The following is a 22,542-nucleotide window of genomic DNA, read 5'->3' as shown; positions in this document are numbered from 1 at the left end:
GCGAAGGAATTGGCGGGGCGGGAGGGAGGGGTAGAGTGAGCGGAGGCTAGAAGCGGGGCTGGTTGCCGTGGATGGCGAGGCGACGGGGTGGATGACTAGGCGCGAGAGGGGAATCGCCAGCCGGTCTCGCGGTGGGGATCTACTCGGTGCGTCGTTGGTGGGGGGTGACGCTCTCCTGTCCCCTTGGCTCGGTTAGTTTCTCCGTCGACGCCGCTGGAAGCGGATCGAGCGTGTCCGTTGTTCCTGTTCGTGGACGATCACCGCGCGGCGACCTGGTGTATGGCCTCATCGGCTGATTCGTTTCACTCGGGACCAGGTGACTCTGTACGATCTCGGATATGATCACCGTGGTGACTCGCGTCGCGCGAGATACACGGTCCCGATAGCGATCGCGATTATCGTTTAGGGAGAATTTCGGAGTGGACCGATTATTTACAGTGCGAAACAAGTTCTTCGCGTCACGTTGTGTACTGGGTAGCAGAAGGTTTTTCAGTGCTCGACGGTCTTATTTATCTCGTTTTGCGGGAGTGTGACGTGGTCCCTTGGCTCCGATCGTCAGTGAGACTCGACGTGCAAGTGAACGACGCGGAAGTGAAGAATAATTTTAACGAGGATCCAAGTGCCCAGTATCATATAATCTCGTCCTGGTGATCGACGAACGTAACGCGGGGAGCGTTCGAAGGACCTCCGGTTCGGCCGCGAAGCCTAGCCGTCGGACGCCAGGACAGCGATCGGTGTCCCGATCCTGCGGAACCGTAGATCGATAAGGGATTGTCGATCTAGTTCGCTTCGATTGGATACCAACCTGAAAACGGAGTGATTTACGGAGTGTCAGTGACAGTTCTGTGTGTTATCCGTTCAAGTTTCGTGCGATGTACATCGACCACGCCGTCTTCGTCTTCCATCTTGTAAGTACATCCGACCCGGATTGAACCCCCATCGATCCGTTCAAGATATCGCGGTTCCCGCGCTTTCCAGCCGGGAAACAGGCGTCGTTTTGGGAAGAAGGTCTCGACCAGCGAGTGGAAAACGAGGCGATCGTGGCAGCGTGCTATCCTATCGTGAAACCAAAGGTCACGAGAACCGACGGCACCGGTGACTTTGACGCGTCTCCCGCGGGAAGAGCTCGCATTAGGTCTCGTTTTACAAGCCGATGCTCAAAGCCATGGCACAGACGAGTTTAGAGACCCGCGATTACGACGTACTCTGTACACGTGACCCGAGAATCTGTGCACGTACAGCGGCTGCCGGCCCTCGTGCACGTATTTCGGAGCACGGTCGGCCAAGCTTGACCTCGAAAGGATACTCCGCTGCGACGAGAGCCTCCTCGTAAACCGTTTTCAAAGACTCGTCGAGGGACGCGTTTTGTTACCTGCTCGGAGTCGTTCGAAACACGGTTCAAAGCTCGACCATAGGAATTAAAAGAATCGAACAGATCGATAGAGAAACTGTCAGCGACCACCGTCGGCCACGATGGATCGCTGGATCTTCGATTCCCCACGCGTCACCATTTTTAGCACGTGTCGAAAAGAAGGTTTTGCAACGCAAATCGGGGAAAGTTTGGGTAACGTACGAGGGAGTAGCGTGTCGAGTACGACTCGCTTAAGTGATTCTTGAATTCTCATTACCCGTGGCTTCCAAAGTGATTAATTAGGAAATTTTTTGAAACGTCTGTGGGAAGTTTAGGGAAAAGTGTTGCTCCGTTTTCGCGACAACAGTGTTTACTAGTATTTGGTGTCGTGGTTCGAAACTCTGAGAGTGAAACGATCGTTTTCGAAAAATCTAACACATGGAACATCGAGTCTCATCTCCCGATTCCTTAGAATTTATAAAATCACAAGTTTTATATAAAACTTAGTTTCCCGATATCTGTTAGAAATAGCTATTTTTGAAAATCATCTTTTCCTTGACACGTTCAGACCACATTGGGAGAGAAAATTCTTTGTACAACGTGTCTTCTTCTATAGATCTCGAGGAATCAGGAAACGATCGTTTGATCGACGACGGAAAGATTGTGACAAATGCATCCGGAGGTCGGAGAGGCATATCTAGTGCAATTTAACTAGGTGATGTCATTCTTGACTCCATCGAAACGTGATTTGTTTCCCAAGTGATTAATCGGAAAATCGTTTGGAAAGTCGGTGGAAGGTTTATCGATGTGTTGTTATAGAAAAGCAATTGTTCTAAAAATATTTTTCCCTGATTTGTGGTTTAGTGATTTGTACAGTGATAGGAATCTTTAGTTTGTTTGGAAAATTCTGGCCAATAGTGACATTTCCGAAAAATCTGACGCGTCGAACTTAATTACGTACTTACACCGGTAGTTTCGCCTCGTTAGCTATGGAATCGCGCCAAAACTTAACTCGCGGAAACTAATAGTCTCGAGTGTTCGCTAAACAACGTGTCGAGAAAAGGACTTTCAAAACTGGCCATTTTTAACACATATCGGGAAACTAAATTTGTTATGAAACTTTCTATGAATTCTGAAGAATCGAGAGATGATAGTTTAATTGACGCGTGATGGGAAAATTGTGACAAATGCGCTTGGAGATCGGATTATCAAATAGGACTCACCTAATAAGTGATGTGTGATTTTCAGTTTCTTTCCAAAGTGGTTAATTAAACGTTGGAAAAGTATCTGACAGGTCAAACGAAACTTTGTGTAGAAGAGTCTCCGTGATTTCCACGATACGAGACTTTTCTCAAGTTTTCCACGATAGCAGTGCTGGTAATCATTAAATTATCATATAAAATCCTAAGCAATAGTGAAATAATCGTTTTTAAAAATTGTGACTGGTGAAAAATCGTTATATATATTGGCTTTTAATTCATTATCTATCTATCTTTATAAAGTGTAAAGCGCTGAAGAATCTCGAGTGTTCGTGAAACAACGCTGAAAGGAAGGACAATGTTGAAAAATGGCCTCTTTAGGAAATAAACATTTTAACGTGGCATATTTTTAACCATTCAAAGCAATCGGAAAACAATATTTATGTTAATCGACGTACGATAGGAAAGTTGTGATAATCGTGTTTAAAGATCCTGAGTACCATAACGATTACGTATCGTGGTTCGTTTTCAAAATCATTACGAAAATCTGTGACGTGTGTAGTGAAACTATTGCTCTTCGAAAGATATTATCGATGCATAAATTCGAGTGGTGTTTGGTGCTCCAAAACAACTTAATTTTTACATAAATAGTAGTACAAATTATATATTCTCCTATATTATTCGTGTTATCTTCCGAAATTTCTAGCGATTTTTCGTCTCTGAGTTTTAAAAATTCGTTCGTAGCAATTTCGTGTAACTTCGTGCAAGTTTCTAGAGCATGTTCGGAAGGTCTTTGTTTAAAATTTATTTTGAAGTGTCAGTTTTCGTCACCGAATAATAATGCAGAGGAATATTGGGTGTCTCGAGAACATGCGATAGGCTAATTATTGGTTTCTTCAATCGACACGTGTGATATTCGCACTTTCAAACTTATGAATAATACGTACCTATAGACTGTGTAATTGCTAGTTATAGTTCATCTTATTAGCATAAATCGCCAGCGCGTGACAGTTAATCTTGGGAACCAATATTATTTTCTTTAACAAAGATTATTTTTTAATTTTAATTCGATTCGTGAAGTGGAAGTTGGAAACCTTCGTTTTATTCGGTAGTGCTTACTATTGGCGAATGAAAAGTTCAATTATAAATATAATAAACAGGATCGATAGAGAAGAACGGAGACTATAAGATGGTGTAGAACACGTGTACGAAAGGCAATTTTTGTGTATAAAATTTCCTTTGGAAGAAAAACCACAAGTGTAATTCACCGCGTTGTATGTACAAGGAATGGCAGTTTGTTCACCGCATTAGAAGAATTCGCATAAATGGTTTGCTCCGTGCGCGTGTGTGGACGTTTCTAGTTATCGTTAAGCCCACGTACACGTTTTCTGTGCAACGTTACTTTTCGGAGGAGTACCTAAAGCAGTTTTCCACCGTTGCGAGCGGTAAAATTCTTGGCGAACGATGCAGCAGTTGTTGCTCCCCAGCAGTTTTACGATTACTCCGTTTTCCTAAACCTTCCACGGACCGTCTGAGTGTTTTTCTGAATAATTACTCGCTGAAACAAACCGTCGTGTGGAGGAGATGCGCGTTAAAATGACTTTTAAACCGGAAAGCTGCAGAAAATCTCGGATTTGGAATTCAGATTTAACGATCGAAATTTTTGGAGAAAGGTTATTTCACTGTTCGTTAGGATTTTATATGACATAATTTTTCTTGCATCGTGACATCACTCGAAGGTTACTAGCAATGTTTTTGGCTAAAAATAATTAAATTTCTTGTTCTTTAGTGCAAAGAAATTTAATAATTTCTACAAATATACTTATTTATATAGGAAAAAAATAATAATATACTCACAAACCTTTCAATGGCGTCAAAGTAATGGAAAGAAAATTCGTAAATAGTTAAAAATGTTACAGCAAAAAACGTAAAGATTATATTAGTTTCAATACAGCATTCTTATATAAATACTAAATTTCTGACTAATTGGACGAGTTTTATTACCTCTGGGATTTCGATCTTCGAGTCTCACCATGTTTATATATCAGTAGTGATATCCTCTTTCTATAAGAGCTGCAAGAAATACTAATTCCTTACCTCAGTTACCTCATCGTTTATCCCTGATTCACACCTGAACTTTGATCACTCATTTTCGAACCTCCGCCTCTGTGTCATATATTTTTGTCAGTTCTTCTTCTAAACTAGTATTCTGATCGACTCTATTATAAAACTCGTCTACTTAAGATTGTTGGGCAAGAAACATTTGAGAAAAATTACGAGACTGTTAACTGCTTTCCCATTCCTCTGCACATATGCGTGAAAATTGTTAAATGCTAGAAATCGCCATTTTCGAGCGTTGTGCTTTCGCCGTGGCGTTGCAGGCTCCTCGGGGAGGATAAGTTACGACCGTAAGAAACTTCGGGATAGAAGTTCCTCGGAATTTAGGTGACGCGAGTGATCGAAGGCCTCTCGAGAGGAGCGCCAGTGTGATTCATTTATATCAACATTGGAGCGTTTAGCGATTAGGCGGCGTCTTTCTGTGCTCTAGTCGCGGATATCGGTAGTTTGACGAGCATAAACACGACGATGTCCCCTATCAGTAGATAACGCGTCGCGGATGAACGGTGAGAGTTCAAGTCACGGTTCGACGCCGCGGACTTCGATGACATTTGCCGTCGGAATTCTTCGCTTCTTGCGTACGATTGCTTTCTCGACGGGGATAGGAGCCTCTAACCCATTCGTGGAAAAACTAGTCGGTTAATTCCCTCTCGTGGGAACGCAAGTTCTGCCTTTGACAGGCTCCAGTGGTCTTTTTGCCTCTAGATTGGTTCGTGCTCTCGCCCGTTTCCCGAATTTTATCCATCGTTCTTGCAGTTTCTAGTTGCACAGCGTAAGTGAAAGTTAATCATTTACTGTATCTGTTTATTGAAAATAGAAACGGATGATTTGACACTTTGATCGCTAGACCAAATCCCTCAAATAGTCCAAGAAAACGATACCTTGTTTCTAGATAATTTATTTTCTTTAACATCCAATTTTGAGAATTAATTTTTTTAGTTCCTCGGTGAAAAGTCATCTCTTAATAGATTCTTTCTTCGAGCGTGAATCGAGAGAAATCTTATTTTTGTGCATCAGTGCTTAATTTAAGTATATCAGGAAATAGGAATCGAGTATAGAAAGAAAAAATTATTTCTTGTTAGTCTCTTAGCATTAGATAATCCGTTGAAAATTAGTCTGCGAAACATTTCTAATAAAACAAATTATTAAATTGCTTTTATACCGTATGCGATGGAATGTTGGAAAATGACGTCTCGATTCTTGAAGTCTACGTCTCCATGCGTTTTTGCACGTTCAAGAATCGTTTATTTCGAGGAAACACATACGATTCTACGAAGGAATCATAGAAATTGACTATAAGTGAAACTGAAACTTTTACTTTTTACGAGGTAGCTGACTTTCTTGGTCGGAAAGAATCTTCTCAAGTGTAATTTTCTTAAAGACCTGACATTTAACAAGACTCTGTGTAGCTAGATCTTTCAAGATTAGTTTTTAATAGACGAATGAAACGTTCTTTCTCATTCTAATATCACATAAGAAGCGTCTGAACGCGAAGATATAATATCGAAAGAGTAGCTGCAGTTATATTAAATTATTCGATGTATCTTCGCATGCAACGATAGTTTGTTCGAATCTGTACGCAAATCGTACGATCCTAATGCTACACTGGCAAGTTTTATTAAGCTGGTCCCTCCGAGTACGATTGTAATGTACACAGACGGAAGCAAAATAAAAAGACTCGATGTCCGTGGGCGCTGCCTGCTACTCCTCACAGTTAGGTATCTCTCAAAAAATCAGTCTGCATAAATAAACGTCGATGTTCACAGCAAAGTGTTACGTAATAAATCGGATTCTGGACATTGCAAGATTTCACGTCGACTTTTACAATCTCACGAATTCTTTAAACGCAATTAAACCGTTTCAAAAACCGATTTTGAATAGTAATTATTGTATTAAACGATGCTTTTGCTTTTATTCTGGTGTTCCATTTGGTGTTCAAGACATTAAAATCTAAAACAACTTCGTTTGCTATAAAACTTTAATATGCTACCAATCAACGTCAACTTTTACAATCTCACGAGTTCTTCAAACGCAATCAAACCGTTTTAATAAACAATTTTAAATAATAATTATTGTATTAAACAATGCTTTTACTTTTTTCTGGTGTTCCTTTTAGTGTTCAGAGCAATCAAACCAGAAACAACCTCGCTATAAAATTTTAATATACAACAGTCGACGTTTCAGAGAAGTAACGTCTTTCTATAAAATAGATGCAATTATAAGTAGAAAAACAAATTAATAACATACGAGACTCAGATATTAAGAGAGAAGTACATAAACTAAAGAAAGAACAAAAATCTGTTTTAAAATTATGTGATTGAATATGCCTACGTAATTATCGTACTCTGTATAAGGAAGAGAACTAACTTTCTCACTGAAAAGTATCTTCTTCGGTATAATTCTTTGAAAAAGACACGTAACAAGATTCTGTTACAGCATTAAGTAGTTTCTAATAGGAGAACGAAGCACTCTCTCTTTACTCCAAAGCCTTGCAATAATAGCAGAATTGCACGAAGGTACAGTATCGAGTGGAAAGCACTCGATTTTCACCCGCGATTGTAATACGTTATTCGACGTATCGGCGTGCATAGTTCGAAGCAATTGCTATGAAACGGCATAGAAAGTGTCAAATGCGTCGTTCGAAGATTTTCGTGTCCGTTTTTGGTAGATTAGGAAGGCCCTGTTTGTGCTCGTTTACACGGACGCTCGACGCCACGAGGAGCTAATTAGACTTTCAAGTACGTGTTTTTGTCGAATGATTCATACCGTTCGTGTCGTCGTTTTTCTTTCTCTTCTCTCCCGGGAGGCCTAGTTTCTTGGATTTTCAATCGGAATGGCGTGTTCCACGCATGTTTTGTCGGACACTTGTACGCCCGCGGACGTTCAAACGTGACGGTGCATCTTAACTGCACTGCCTTCGAGCACGAGAGTCGAAAGACGCCCGCCTTGGTGAATTATGTAACATACATCCGAAATTATATAAGTTAAATGACCCAATTATCGACACATTTCGCGTCAATTCGGAACTTTGCACTGAAATCGTATTCTAAGATCGTAAGTTTTGCATTCTTTCGTGAGTCGATATATCGTTTAACCTTCGGAATTGGACTCGTAATATATTTGAGATAGACATTTTAATGTCAATATATTTGCATTTGTATCTTGTGTACGTAACTCGAGCAAAGATTGCGTCTAAAATTCAGGTTAATAACAAGATTAATAGTCGAATAGTGGAAATTGTTTTAGTAAATAATATTGATAATACAAGAAATAAAAAATGATTATTTGAAATAATATTTCGGATCTTTTATTTCCTGCAACGTTATTTGAAAATAACCGTAATATCGATTTATTCGAAGTAATGTCTCAAATAATGATGCTGTTTATTATTTGAAATAAACGAAATACCTGTTATTTCAAGTAAGCTTTGAAATAATAGTATTATTGTTTCCATAACGAATCGATATTTACCTCCAAACATTTATTCGTTGATTTTGAATAGAAAGTCAGTAAGTTTTATTGTATCGCACTTTTCTTTCATTAATAGCCATAGAATATGATTTATATAAATTATAAATAAGTATATCTGATATTTATTTAATTTTATCGTCATCTACGAGTAGGAAATAGTATTTAAATTACTACGCACTGCTTGCTACATTCACGATACGTTTTCAGCGTGAATGTCAAAGGTTAATAACTTCATTCGCGTCTTAGTATGAATATTCTTATCGACGCATAATCTCAACGAAATATAGATACATGTCCAAATGCTTGACAGGCGTCGTAATTTCGCATGAAATTAGTACTTTAACCTTTTCGAGCTTGAATTTTAGGCGCGGTTTTCGCCGACCATTTATTCCCTAGCAAATTGTTTCCAATTTTATAAAAATTACAAATTGTACCATGTCGAATGTATCGGTAATTGTACACTTTCATACCTACTATACGAGATATGTGTGCGAATATGTAACGTACACCGTAAAATTATTGATTTAAAAATATCAAGCTTGGTACGATATATGCAAATTCGATAATTGGGTCAGTTTCGGAATTAGAATCACTCGTCTCGCGGGTCATTTTAACGGGACGTTGGCTAGTCAACGTGTCAGCGACGGTATCTTACCGCTTAATTTATACCCGATTCATTGTCGATTCGAGTTTTTACACCTCCGCGCAGAATCCTTATGAAACATGCAGAAGACATCCCGATGAAAAAGTTGAGAAACGGGTGCAGGTGGCGAAGATATACGAGGAAACAGGAAATACCTGAACCGTTTCGGGTGATCGTATTTCTCGGCGAACGAGTGGCCGCCTTCGCTGCCGCCTCTCTCGGTTACCATCTTGCTTCGACTTGGCATATTTACTTTGCTGCTCTTAGAAACGGGCTCCCGCCTTAATATCGCTTGTCCACCGACTCGTGACATTTTGCAATCTGCGTGCACCGCAATTTCACGAACCCCGTCGAAGAAAACCTTGAATTTCCCTCGAAAAACGTGTCTATAATTCAAATAATACGTCGTGGAACAACTACGGTAATTATATTCAAAACTGTTTGCGTGCAATAGTCGAAACGTGTTTAACGAAAGGATGTGCTATGTGCCCGCGAGAGAAACTGGCTAGCGAAAGGAATGCGGGTTCGATTGGTGCCCCATTTTGGTCCAGAGTTTAGCGATTGGTCGACATGACCATGTAACGTACAACGAATATGGGATGGGGCGGAGCAAACAAAGTACTCCCTTGCCCTCTCTGTCGTCCCGCTTGCCAACTTCTCGCGGATGTACAGTATCTAGAAAGTTTCATAAATCGTATCGTTTAATTTCGTAGCAAAATTTGGAAGCACGTTCTGAACAATTACATATTGTCATGAAGAGTCGTTCAATTTTATTTCAAGATTTTACGAGGTTTCCTAGCAATTATATAAACTGTAAAAAAAATAGTGATAAAGCTGATAATACGCTTCGAAACTGTTTATTTCGTTAATGCGAAAGGTAAGCAGAGAATATTTTTAATTATCGTATATGCCGCGGCACTTAATTAAAAAGTGATAATCTCAGAAAGATATCTGTTTCTTTCGTGGAAAGGTTTTACTTTCTGGGTAATTCAACTTTAATCGCGAAAGGAGGTATGCGTTATGACTGATCGTATAGTGATGATTGCGCGCCACTCGTCGCTATCTAGGTTAGTTTAATAACAGCGTGCAGCTAAGATCATGTTTAAAAAAATAACCACGGTAGTGTGTCGTCGACCGCAGACGCGTCGGACAGACTGTTAATTATTCTTTTCCGTGTCGAGTAATTGCTCTCGACAGACATCGCTACGTGGACATTTTCGTCGCGAACAGCTGCGGCGACCGTGGCTGAATCGCAAAACAAATATTTTTAACCTGGAAAGTCTGTAGGGTTGTTGATGCAAAATTGAAACGTACAAAATGTCTGCTTATTAAATGTCGATTCCAATAACAGCGTTTGCAAGACGTTGCAAATATTTTGTTCGCCAGCTTCCGTAAATATCCGCGTTCAAATTGTTTCCATCACCCGCGAGGAATTTATTATTATTTTCTATTGCATTCCGTGCCTCCTGCAGACTTCGTGAATTGTTTTAGTTATTAAAAATAAATGCTACGAATTGGAGCACCTGGTTTTCCTCCGGTGATCGTTGTATTAATTGAGAGAAAGTTAGATTATGAAAATTACGTTGCTTAAATACGCGCCGCTGGCTTGAAGAATAATTATTAACGACGTTTTTCCATTCTAGGATAACCATTCGTTGCGTTAATACCTACGCTGCATTAGCGTCAATTAACTTCAGTGACTGTCTTCGTGACTTGTCACTTACGGATGCGAATACGAATATTCTGTGTTCTGTTATCGAAACATATAATTTTGCAACCGTTCTATATGATTTACTTAATTTTTTTTTAGAATCCTCCTGGTTAATTCTTTGTTTGAGTGGTTATCTTATCTCGTTAGTTCAGCTTATGAATTTATTAGTATCTTATTTCGGTAGATCGTTATCTCTGTTGCATGCTTTTTTGCAAAAGAAAAGTATGATTTTTGTACATAAAGAAACGACACTGTAGAATGTATAATTTACGATTGGAACATTCATTTTTATAAAATGTTCGCCCGCTATCCGTTATCGCAATGAACTGTTAATCGAAGGTTATCGTATATATTTTCTCTCTTGCGATTGTCTGGCAAGCATGCTTGAAAATATTCCTCGTGGGAATGTCAAGAAAACGATCGTTAAACCGTTGGAAACGTAGATTCTATTACTTGAAATGGCATCACCTTGTCGTGTAATACGTCAGAAAGTTATCTGTCATCGCGATGAATAATCACGAATTAGGCTATTGTTATTTTTTTTGCTTTCTCAATTATTACGAGTCTGCCAGTCATGTCCCTCGTGTCGATCGCCAAAATAGGGATTTTTTAGCCAGCACAGGTTGCAATTAGAAAAGGTGAGCTGGACGGGTCTAATTAAAAATATAATTATGTATTTTTAAGCGAACCTTCAAATTAGCTCCGTACGTATTTTATTTCAGACACTGAAAAGACAATTCGACGTTCCGTCTTTAATAAAAGTAATGTATTTGAATTTCGAGGACAGTTATAGCCCTCTCTATAGAGATTTAATATCTGTGAATATGTGCATTTTGTAACATTAACTAGTTATTTTCGACGACATTTAGAGGTAAAAAATTTTATAACTAAAGGAAGTCCTATTTGTATTTATCGAGATAGTACCGAATGGCACGTTTCAAAAGTGATATAATTTTAAATATAGAAGTCCTCTATAATTTCTGCTATAATTTTTCTCACCTAGACAAAATTACAGTTTTTTTTATATAGATTGCATTGAATGGAACGTTTCAAAAGTGATATAATTATACAATGAAAAGTTTATAAAATTTTGTTCACAATTTTGCCCTCCTAGAAGTCTAAATTGAAATGCTCAAAAACTTCTACAATTGGATAGAGTTACAATTTTATTTATACTGATTGTACCGAATAAAACGTTTAAAAAATGCTATAGTTTTCAAAAGAGAAATCTATAAAATTTTGTTTACAATTTTGCCTGTCAGACGTCTAAGTGGAAATGCTCTAAAACTTTTACATTTGTACAGGGTTAGAGTTTCATTTATAGAGATTGCACTAATATAAAAAGTGATATAATTTAAGAAAGAAAAGTGGTGAATAATCTGTGGCATAATTTCGCCCACCTAGATTGCTGAAATTGAGGATTGTGCGTCCGCGGGGCGCGCGATCATAATGTAAAATCGCGGCGGGTACGTATCGTGCCGAACGGCGCGGCGCACCGGTTCCGATAAACTTAGTAATGGCAGAAAAATTGCCGCGATTAAGGTTGAAAACACATCCAGCAACCGCCATTTTCTCACAGCACCTGCGAATTACGCGTAATTGCCATTCCTTCGACCCTCTGCGTCCCGTTCCATCTACCCGTAGCTATCCGTTCCTGGGAACCCGAGGCAGTTCATTGTCTAACGCGCTGGCTCGCGAGCTCTCTCCGTGTCACGAGATCGGGATAATCGACATGTCGAATCGGAAATTAACGTGAAATCGCGGCTACGTTCTCTACGTGCCTCGTCGAGCTGCCAGAGCCGCGAAGAAAAATCGAACATCCGTTCGCTGGGGGATCATCCGTATCGAATGTCGAAGCTCTCGAATACCTCCGGGATTATAGGAGTCCATTGTCCGCGGGATATCGGGATCGTCTGGATATTACGATTTTATTCCCGCGAACCAGAAGGAAAATCGTCCCACGCGCGGTGCCCAACAACAGTTAGAACGGTTATTGCGTTCCCGTGTATCGAAACTGCGATCGAACTATTCGACTCGGATGCTCAGATCGAATCGCGGGAGTTTCGAATCCTTTACCTACGCTGAGGCAAACGATTGAACGGTTTCCATACAACCGGCAGCTTAACGAGGGTCCAACGGGGTAAATTTTTTAATTTGGATATAATTTAATCGCTGTATTTTTCCAGAAGGCATTTTCAATAGGAATTATTGCAATTTTTTTGAAGATGTGCCAGCTTTTGTGGACGTGTTTATTGACTTTTAAACGTACTAATTATAATATATATTTTAGGAATTTCAAGCTGCTATTCATCCATTGTCCAAGCAGAAATTTAAAAATAAATTTCAGGGATATATTTCTGAATTGTTAGACTCTTAAAAATTGCGAACAGAATTTTTGGATTTTTTAACGTTCCTTCAAAATATACTGAGCTTAAAAAGAGATCGTTGTTTAATTTAATGAATACTCTTCGTGACAAAGTATAAAATACATTTATTATTAAGTTGCAAAATGCATAAAGTACCATTAAATAATTCTTTCTATTAATTTCCTTGCTATTGATCGTTAGTCTGACGGTGGAATTAACAGTGGAGCAAGTTTTTTCAGTGGCTAAATTCCATCCAGAAGCAATCTTCCTAGTTTCTCGATATACCTAACGGTGTTTCGGCCGTCGGCAGTTTGCGACATCGATTGTTTGCGAGGCGCCGTGTCGTGCTTCGGAATAGTTGGCGAGCACGAGTGCGGAAAATGCGTAACATTATCCTAGTCGGGCATGCATGCTTCTAAGTGGTAGGTTCGAGTTCCCATCCTCTCTTTCCCTTGCTAAGAATCGCGTCCGACTACGGGACGAGAGTTTCCTGCGGGAAACGTATCTCGTATTGAACGCGTGCGCGCGATTTTCGGCGTTCAAGCTTCTCATCGAGACTTGCCATATTCCTTTATACAGCCCTAGCGTGTCAATAATTGATCATTTAAGTGAACCTTCTCACAAAAACCTGTATATCTTTTTCAGAGAGAATTATACAGAAGTTGTTCCTTTTATACACGCTTAAAAATGATCAGATTAAATTTTTCTACAATTTTTCAGTAGTTGATCTCTTGCACTATTAAAAAAAAAATAACAAATGAATAGAAACAAACTGAATTCACAAAATAAAAATAAAATAAGACGTATAAGAAGTTCTCAGAAAATGTACTATGTTTTATCTCGAACGGAATGAAAAAAGAATCTATTTGAAAATTCGGTTTTTGATTTTTTATTCGACGCACAACGGATTGAGAAGGACTTTTGCTAGTTATTGAAAATACCGTATCTAGATAAGAATTCCGTCTCTGGTACCAACTATCTACAAACAGTTCCACGTTTCTAATTGGACACGTGTAGTTGTTCGCTGTGCAAGTTCGATCAACGGTGTTCGCCACACCATCGACACAAAGCAGTCGCGGTGCACGCACTCGCGTGTACGTTGCAACGCCACAAAGTGCTCGGTTGCACACAGGTACGATGCGCAGGCCATAAAAGCCCGTGGACACCATAACTTCGCAAACACGCCACCTACATACGCGGGTACGCGCGTTCTTCCACCCGATAAGAGACCACTCGTATGCTGCGTATGACGCGTCCGCGCGAGCACGAGAGCGTGTTCCCTGTGTGTGTTTGTGCGTGTGCTCGCGTAAAGCACCCTAAGCTTTGAGTTGAACCGCCTTGCACGATCTCGTTAAAAGTTACTTCGTTTTCACACTATTGCGTTGATGGGAGCTATACGAACTCGCGAAGACCGACTTTAGTACCCACGTCCCTCGAATTGTCAAAAGCTTTATCGCAGGATCAACCTCCGCTCAAAACGATCCTACGAAACGTTTTTAATCTCTTATAGGATCACGAACAGCACCTTCTCGCCTGCCATTAACTAATTACTATATTGTTTAGGGCAGGGCTCGTCCAGTTTGTAATATTAGTTAGGCGTCTGATAGCTCTTCGCCGTCGAAATGGACGAAATTATAAGTTTTAGTTTTATTTGAATTCAATTTTCTATTAGTATTCAGAAAAAAATTCTTTTATATTTAACATTTTGACTACGTCACTCATGTATGGAATTTATCACTATGAAACTAACAAAATTAATTCTCGAATTGAGATGTGGAGGGAAATAAATAGGATTTGTGAATATTAGAAAGATTACAAAAATAAGAAATTTTAAGTTATGTAGTTTACAATGGCGTAAAATCAAAATTTTAGTCTTGCAGTGTATTACACGGTTCTGATCAACGGTTTGAGCACCATTATTTTGAATTGGTCGTTTTAACCGAATAATTGAGCCCTAATAAGCCGTTTCTATTTTGTATCTATCATCCGAATCGGATTTTGTCCATTTTTGGTTTGCACTGTCGCTCTAAGCGCGTCGCCAGGTCGTACGACCGCAACATTTCGCTATAATTGTGCGAACGGGTTGTAATCGCCAACAATTTTCCCATTCTGCAAGAAACGGGTCTGTGAAAACCGCTTCCTTTTTTGGTACGCGCGAACGTGGACCAGCCCAGCTACTAAACGACCTTTTCTCTTTATTACCGAACGATTGAGCCGCTCGACGAGATTGTCACTTCGCAATAGAAACCAGACTTTCCTCTTCGAGTAACTAACCGTTGGACGATCATCGTTTCGTCGCGCTTCGTTGCTCTATCCCTCGATTGCTAGGATGAAATATTTGTTACGTAACCGGGTAGAGTTATTCGACCTCGATAAAGAAATTGTTGGAATACACATTTTACTCAGCCGGTGCGCCTCTTTGTACTCTCTGCAACCTTTAGCTGCTGAACGAGCCATTTATGGTACCGCAAGCATGATTTTTCAGTCCTCGAGTTAAACAAATCAAGACTAAACGAATTTCTATTTGAAAGGTTTTCTTCATAATGATAGTCGTGTTGATATAAATGAGATATGTATTAGAAATATAAAGCTTGCGACTGAAACTATTTAGAGAAATGTATTTTTTCTCTTTTACGAAATTGCATTTCTGTTTTTAAATAAATTACAAAGCATTGTTTGTTACTCTCTTCGATCGAAGTAACGATTTTATTCCATTTCATTAAATTATAAAATGGTCGGTTTCAACGTTATTTTAAGCCATTTTCAAATATTTCAAGCGGCGTTACATTTTCCAAATTGTTGGCAAATTTAGCGTCCTCGTAGTAAAATACTAAAATAATAATCATGTTATTTATTTTGGTTCTTAAACAAAGAGTTTTACTCGTCAGAATCAATTATTTTTGCTTTGTTTTTCATTATTTAATTCCAATATACCTGATGAATCGAATTTTTTTAAATTTTGTTTGAAGTCCAGCCGAAAGATAATTGAAGTTTCAAATAGATCACCCTGATCGTTCAAGTACGATATATTGCAAGACCAATACGATTCTATGAGCTCACCTTACTATTTGAAGTATTATATTTTTAGCGACGAGTTGGGCAACTGCTTTTAAATTTAGTTAACCCACAACTAGAAAAGCGAAATAGTTACCAGTGACAAATCTAGTTAAGTTTGAAAGACAATGCATGCACAGCTGGCCCGAACTTGTTAATATTACAATATATTCTGAAACATTTCTTGTTTGAAACAAATTACATAGAGGAGGGGAATAGTTATGGGAAGACGCGCGTGAACTTGTATTTAGATTAAAGTTGTAATTTAGTTTTGCGTTTGAATTTGTATTTAGATTGAAGTTGTAGTTCGGTTTTGTAAGCCAATTTGTATTTAGATTAAAGTTGTAACTTAGATTTGTAACGAGCAGGAATAATTCTAATCATACTTTTACATCGTTTAACATATATGTTTTATTTCGTTTAGTAGCGTTGGAAACCAAAAACTAAAAGAGGTGCAAATATAGTGAATGTTTATTATTAACAAAGAAATTTTCGTAACGTTTTCGAAGAACGTATCCGCAAGGGGAAAAATATAGATTCGCCACTGGTTGTTACCTAACTGATACGAGGCAGCCAATTTGAACTCGATCAAATACAATATATGATTGCACCAGCTTCGATTCTGAACGGACTCGATGAAACTCCATTCAACAAAGTCAATAGAGAAACCCGCCAATAGAAAATAAATTCAACTGTTATAACCGATCGAATGCACTTTCAAAGAACTGGGCAGACCGTTTCAATCTCATCCTATCAGTCGACTATTAATATTTTCAACAGATGTTACATTGGGTTCCATTACTTCGACTGTATTTCCATGACTGTATTTTCATTTCGACCATAGGGTATTGCAAGGAATTACAAAGAATGCCCCTGAGCGATGTTCACGATATGTGAGAAATCCATCTTTTTGCCCTCAAAATTGCTCTTTCATGATAGTAACGCTACGAGGCATTAGTTCGCGTAATACGAAATCCTAACTGATAGAGAAATAATCTGTAAATAAGAATGTATAGTAGTCGTGACGTGCAAATAATGTATAGCTAAATGATAATTTACAGAAATTAATATCACTGCATCTCCAGAAATACGCTCATTCTAAATTCTTCTTCGATCGAGAAATTCCTTATTAGCTACCACAATGTTGATTCGATCAGTCTCGATGCTATTTATGCATTCGTGTCACCGATGTCCCAAATAAAATTGTTCTCGATTTTCTTGAAAAAGCATAAAAATGAAATCTGTTCTCTTCTTCTCCCGTCGAACCGAAACCGCGTGAAAAGTTAATCGAATCTATTTCGGTTTCGTCGATTATTTTCTCTGTTCGACCGTCCTCGCAACTCGAATTTCGATCGTCGGGCAGCATCAGCCGTGTCATCTCGAGAATTCCGGATGCTACGTTGCCGCGAAAGCACGTGTCCTCGGAGCTGGAGGGCGTAGATCGCCAGGCGGGTTTTCCTGAGCGCAATTTGCGCACGATTATCGCGGATAGCGATATTTCTAGTCGCGATGAGCCATTTGTGTGATTAATAGAGGCCGGAAGTTCGCAGGCCCGCGGCACTGTTCTTCTCCATCGGCCAATGGTGGGCCCGCGTATACCTGCGCGCGTGCACGTGCACGTACACCTACGTATGCGTACGCGAGGGCTCTCGCTCGAGGTATGCTATTATCATAATTGCCGCCAATAACGGCCCGTGATTGGCGCACTTCACGCTTTCCTAGTACTCTTTTTCGGAAGTTTTGCATCCTTTGGCCACGTTGCCCTTCGTCCCCCTTCTCCTCTTTTGCTCTCCCTTTCTCCTCGTCTACCTGCGATCCTCCCTCTTCTCGATCTCTTCGTCGCCCTTCCTCTCGCGTATCAGCATCCGGAGCACCTCGAGGCGAGCCGCGAATCCAACACAGAGACCGGCACAACTTTCATCTAGATAGAAATTTTAATCGCAAATCAAAGATAAAACGGTGAATGGAAATTAAAATTTCAATTATAGAGTAGAATATTTCGCAATGAACGAACGAGAAAGCTGGGACGTGAATCGTTCCTCTGTTCGATGCAATAATGATTCGTAAATTGTATATTTCTGTACCTCACGATTGGGAGATTCCCTTTGAAGCCAGCAAAGCGTGAAACAGGATGTTCATTTACAGAATCATTGTTATAGATCAATAAAAGAGTAACGTTCTAACATTTCACAATTTGGACGTACATTAACTGTATAAAGTAAACTCATAATAGAGATTTCATTGCTACGATAAAACTAAAATAGAAACTGGCAATAGAATTACAAACTAAATATAATTTATCTGGCTTCATTGGTAACCATTGCAATGAAATTTATATCTGTTTTTAACATATATTCTGGTTAGATTAATTAACTTTCCGATGGTCTTGGATCAGTATGTTGGAATATCAAACTTATGCTAGAAAGTATTCTGATTTATGTAGACACTTATTTGAGAATTCGTCAGCTTAAAGAAGAAAGTCTATTTCTTCTATTTTAATTAAGAATATAATATCTCGATCGAACAAACGTCATTTATTCATTTCGTTTTATATACAATCTCAACTACTATACAACTAAACAAATTGCACCGTAATCTTTACTATTTAATATGGCTAAAAATGGAGAATTCAAGAAAGCCGACAGGCTTAAATTGTCTCAGGTTTAAAAATAAATCCTTCAACCGACCATTGAATTATAATAGTTTGGCCTGTCTCTGCTAAACGCTGCACTGTATGTCGTCCATCTTCAATCTGCTATTTCGAATTCCCGCGGGGGCGAGAGGACAGCAGGGGGATGGTCGAAGCATCGCGAAAATGAATCGTGAGAAATTCAAGAGTCAGACTCGGCTGTGCGATGTCGTGTCTCGGCCGTGGACGTGGCCCTGCACCTCGTACAACCCTCCCGGTCGCTCCAACCCTTGGGTCCTCCTTCCCTGGCACCCGTAGGAGCTCACCTTCCTCCCCAGTCAAAAATATTACTTTCGATGGAAGCATCTTCTCGAGCGTGAACGCCGTTTCTACCCGTTACCCGTTACGAAACGACCCGTCAATTTGACTACCACCGTTTCGCGCCCATGGAACGACTGTCTCTCCGTCTTGTCTGGTCTCTCTTTCTTCTCCGAGAAGATAAAGCGGGATCTCGTTCTCGAAAATGCCACGACGTTCGACGGATTCTCTGTTTCTCTCCGGAGTCACAGTATATTTTCTTCGAATTTTAACTCCTTGACGTACACTACCGTGCATAAGTATTTGGACACTTACACTTATTGATAAAAATGTGAATTGTAATATTAGTGCAACCCTCTGTTATAAATTTGGTTCAGTATTTCATCTTAAACGGTTATATAATGCTTGTAAACACCAAGAGATATTTAACATATGTACATTTATATTGGGTTATGATTCGTAAAATGAACACGTGATTCGTAAGTTGAACATTTCTATCCCTCCTGAAATTAAAAAAAAACAAGACAAGCTGTATAAATATCTGCTAGTTCATCTTAAGAACTTGAAGAATCTTAAGATACTGGATTAGTGGATTCCGAAAGCTTGAATGCAACGTATACTTTTTTATCCGCCACTGTGTCGATATTAGTTAAATGGATGAAATGAAAGAATAAAATGTGTAAAATTTAAAAAAATTTGATCTTAAAAGACTGATCGATGATACAATGCATCAAACATTTAATAGTATTCTTATTAATGATTCTCGAGGGTAGTTCAAACGAACTACAGTTCGTAGACGCCATTTTGAAATGGGTGACTTGATTAACTCGCAGCACATTAGTGCAAGACCGAATGAAAACAATCTAGTAGCTTAATATGAAAACCTCGTGTCGCAGAATTAATTTAAGAATTAAATTATCAGGGGTCCTCGAGCACCCCATATTGCTTATCCAGGATTAAATTGCATCGACGCGTGTCCCGCTCGTTCACTGAACTCTTCGTAATTCTAATTCGGAAGTAGATCGAAATATAAATATAAATAAATCCCTGCTATTTTCATATACCCCTTAAAACTGTCCATCCCAATGGCAGGTGTTCAGAAACATATAAATGTTTGCCGTTGAAATGTAAAAATAAATTGCGAAAAAAAGACTGGACATTGAAACGGAAGACCCTGTCCTTGGGAAAGCTCGTGTTGCTCGTCGAGGGTTAAATTGCATCGACGTAGCGTTGTATAAAAATGCAAATTCGCGCGTATCGTCGGTGCCAGACGCGAACGCTGAGCGGATCGTTCCTTTTAATCGATGAACGCGTCGGACGAATTAGTCGGGTTGCCACGATGAAACCGTTTCCAGCTACGTTGTCCGGTGTTTTTCGAGCTGGCTCGGTCCGGGGCCCATTTTCCCCACACGTTATAATCACGAGTGACGCATCGCCGCGGCAAACACAGCTCGGGATGATGGTGTCCAACGTGTCAGCGAGGCGGCGTCAAAGGTTTTAATCTGGTTGTATCAGATCGTTGGCTTTTTGCGCCCGCATCAACGCGCTTAGCCCCGCGACTCGGCGCGTGCAACGGACGTTTTGTAAAAATCAGCCTCCACCGTACGCGAAATCCAGAGAAAAAGAAATCCACGGGTCCCCTGGCGGAAAACGTCGACGGGCTCGTGTAGGCGCTCGATACGCCGCGACGCCGGATACCCACACGCGTCTCGTTCGGGAACATAATTTATGTATCATTAGACTCGCTTTTGAACGAGTTTTTTCACTCCGAGCTGGTCTACGCGACGCTGCTAATTCGATTCGCGAGCTATTTATGATCGCGATTTGCATGGATATCATGTAACATGGCGTGGTTGCGAGGATTCCATGTTTTCCTCTTTCGCGATACTCGAGAAAACTTCTCGAGAATTTCTTACCGTTGCGTTGCAGAGAAATGTGCAATTATTTCTTTTTATGTCTGAGCAAGTTATTTGCGAGGATTTATTTATCCGGTGATTTCGTTGTTGGGCTTTTCTTATATGTTTGAGATACAGAGGAATTATCAGAAAGATTCTGTGACTATGGATGCTCTTGCAATTATCGATGTAATCAGTACAGTGAGTAGTAGCATTTCGAAGCTTGCTTGTTTAGTGACTTTCTTCTTGTAACCGTACAATGAACTAGCCTCCCATGCAATAATCGTGGTACTACAGTAAGTATAATTTCTATAAAGGAAAAACAATATTATTATTAAACGTCTTTATTATGAAAGTTATTACACAAATAGACTAAAATAAGATGAACAAGACAATGTATGTTGTCCCAGTACGGCATCTATGTGCACAATAAAGACGTTTAATAATAATACTGTTTTTCCATTATAAAAATTACACGTACAGTAGCACCACAATTATTACATGATTCGATGGTTACATGGGAGGCTAATTCATTGTATGATTACAAGAGGAAAATCTTCGAGATGCTGCAACTCACTGTACTGATTCCATTGATCATTGAAAGAACATCTATAGTTAATAAAAATATATAAACAATAAAAGTAATCAAAAATCGGTGATTCTCATTAAATTAATATAGAGTTGTACAAAAACATCACACGCAAGGAAAAGAGTATATTCGTGTCTACCCGCTTTCGGTCCACAACCCCGATCATTTCAAAACTTGTTGAGTTATACTTGCACCCTCGCGGACACGCAAACACAGAGAACAGTAACCATTACGATGAGCAGCATCGCGAGTGTCTGAACAGATTTCATGATTGAAATCAGACCCAGTTCCAAAAGCACCGGGGGTTTGCTTCGCGTTTAAAACGCTATTCAGGACGATACGCCCCGATGCAACGACCCCTGTGGACAACACGTGCATAGGCACAACTCTTTCAAACAGCGTGTCCCCCAGCTCTCTCGAATAGCCAGAGTTCCGTTGAATGTACACACGGTCCCTGGGCGAAGAAATTCACCGGTTCCCATTCGCTATCGAGTCAAACACCTTGGAAGTGCGAGTCACGCATTGACAGTTTGGTAATGGAGCCCGCCCCAGTCGCTACCAGATTCAACGGGGACGCCTGCTATAGACGTATTCCGTTGGTCGATATTACCTTTCGGCGACCTGAAAACCAACCGTACTACAGTGCTCGCTCGTTGCGTCAAAAGAGTACACGACACACACAGTCACAGGCTAGAGGCACACGTATATGGGTGAGTGCACCCTGCGAAATCCGTGTGGGACTGGAGGAGGAGGGGTGTTTTTGTGCGCGCCTGGGCGGCAGCCGATGGAAAACGCGGAGAGCTGCTCGCTGCAGCCACCTACATTCACGTTGAGACCCACTTTGCCACGCGGCGGCAGACACACGATAAAGTGGAAACAGCTAAATGCCTTGTCAGCGATGGTGTGTGGCGGCGCCAATGGCGCTCGACGGGGTCGCCACAATCGATATATGGTGTCACTGTCCCGGCCGTACTGCCATGGTGTTTAATTTCCTGAGAATTTTCCGCTTGATACCGTGAACGTGACTTTTCCGGGACCTCGAGCTTCGTTTCCAACCTATATAATTCGACCACTTGGAAAACGTACCTCATTCCAACGGCGTAACCGCCCTGGTCCAGCCTCTTCTCTCGTAACTTTATTTATGACTTTCTCTGTCGCGACTTGAACGTGAATTTGTACAGCAGTTTCGAGGATTTGA

General features: G+C 40.1%; 1 protein-coding gene across 5 annotated transcripts in view; it reads left to right on the top strand.

The window, feature by feature from the left end:
* Positions 1-214: 214 nt before the first annotated feature.
* The window catches only part of LOC122401259 (latrophilin Cirl-like), a 544,259-nt gene continuing 521,931 nt past the window's right edge, over positions 215-22,542 (top strand). For all 5 annotated transcript variants that reach the window (XM_043403286.1, XM_043403287.1, XM_043403284.1 and 2 more), the window contains exon 1: positions 215-908. The gene's annotated coding sequence lies outside the window, so the exon portion shown is untranslated. The remainder of the gene's footprint in view (positions 909-22,542) is intronic.

This window comes from Colletes gigas, unplaced genomic scaffold (assembly GCF_013123115.1).
Source record: "Colletes gigas isolate AHSC1104 unplaced genomic scaffold, ASM1312311v1 Colletes_gigas_Sc00023, whole genome shotgun sequence".
Classification (NCBI taxonomy): Eukaryota; Metazoa; Arthropoda; class Insecta; order Hymenoptera; family Colletidae; genus Colletes; species Colletes gigas.
This window is presented reverse-complemented; position numbering and strand designations above follow the sequence as displayed.